Genomic DNA, 894 nt, shown 5'->3' with positions numbered 1-894 from the left:
ATATGCCATGAAGGTCAGAGGGACAAATGATGTATTGTCCATCCTGTAATTTTTGCCCCATCCAGCCTCAAAGGAGCTCAAGATGGCTCACATAGTTCTCTTCCTTCTACTATTTTATCTTTACAACAACCATGTAAGGTAGACGTGAGAAAGGAGAAGCTGTTCAAACATCACCCAGTGAGCTTCATGACTGGGCATCTGAACCCACATCTCCCTAGTCCAGCCCAACACTGTACCATACCAATTATGTGAGCCATCCCTTAGAATTATTATTCTAAATTATGCCTGCTCTCTTTCCATCTAGCAGAAGAAAAGTGCGTATTCATCAAAGGCCGGTGCACAAACACAGCCTTGATCATTCAAATGTGTCTGCTGCATGGAGTAAGTTTATAATACATTCCCTCCTCCCTGTTTCCTTTCCCTTTCCTGCTGCCTCTCCCATTAAATCTTTTTAACTCCTTGCTTTTTACTGCTAATCATTTCCCCTCTTTGCTAATGATGCTAACCTTTCCGCCTTCTGCCTGCTGACTTGTTTCATGTCAGCCTTCAGTTCTCTCTTCCTTCTACCTCACTCCCCTTCTCTGTGTTGCCCACTTTTGTTAAGTCACAAAGCAGTCTTCAGACCACCGAATGCCAGCTTGCCCCCTCCCCCATGCAGCAGTATTTCAAAGGTATTTTTCCAACTTGATAGAATTTTGGCAGAGATGCTTCTGTTATTTTCTTATTATCAGAATATTATATTCCTTTCCCCTGTCTCTCTCTCTCTCTCTGCTGTATCTCAACTTATATTTGTAAAGAGGTAAAGGTAAAGGTTCCCTTGCTCGAAAGCCAGTCGAATCTGACTCTAGGGTTGCGGTGCTCATCTCCGTTTCAAAGCCGAAGAGCCAGCGCTGT

Source organism: Gekko japonicus, unplaced genomic scaffold (assembly GCF_001447785.1).
Source record: "Gekko japonicus isolate JY-2015 unplaced genomic scaffold, Gekko_japonicus_V1.1 scaffold39, whole genome shotgun sequence".
Classification (NCBI taxonomy): domain Eukaryota; kingdom Metazoa; phylum Chordata; class Lepidosauria; order Squamata; family Gekkonidae; genus Gekko; species Gekko japonicus.
The sequence above is the reverse complement of the archived record's forward strand: the minus strand, read 5'-3'. Positions refer to the sequence as shown.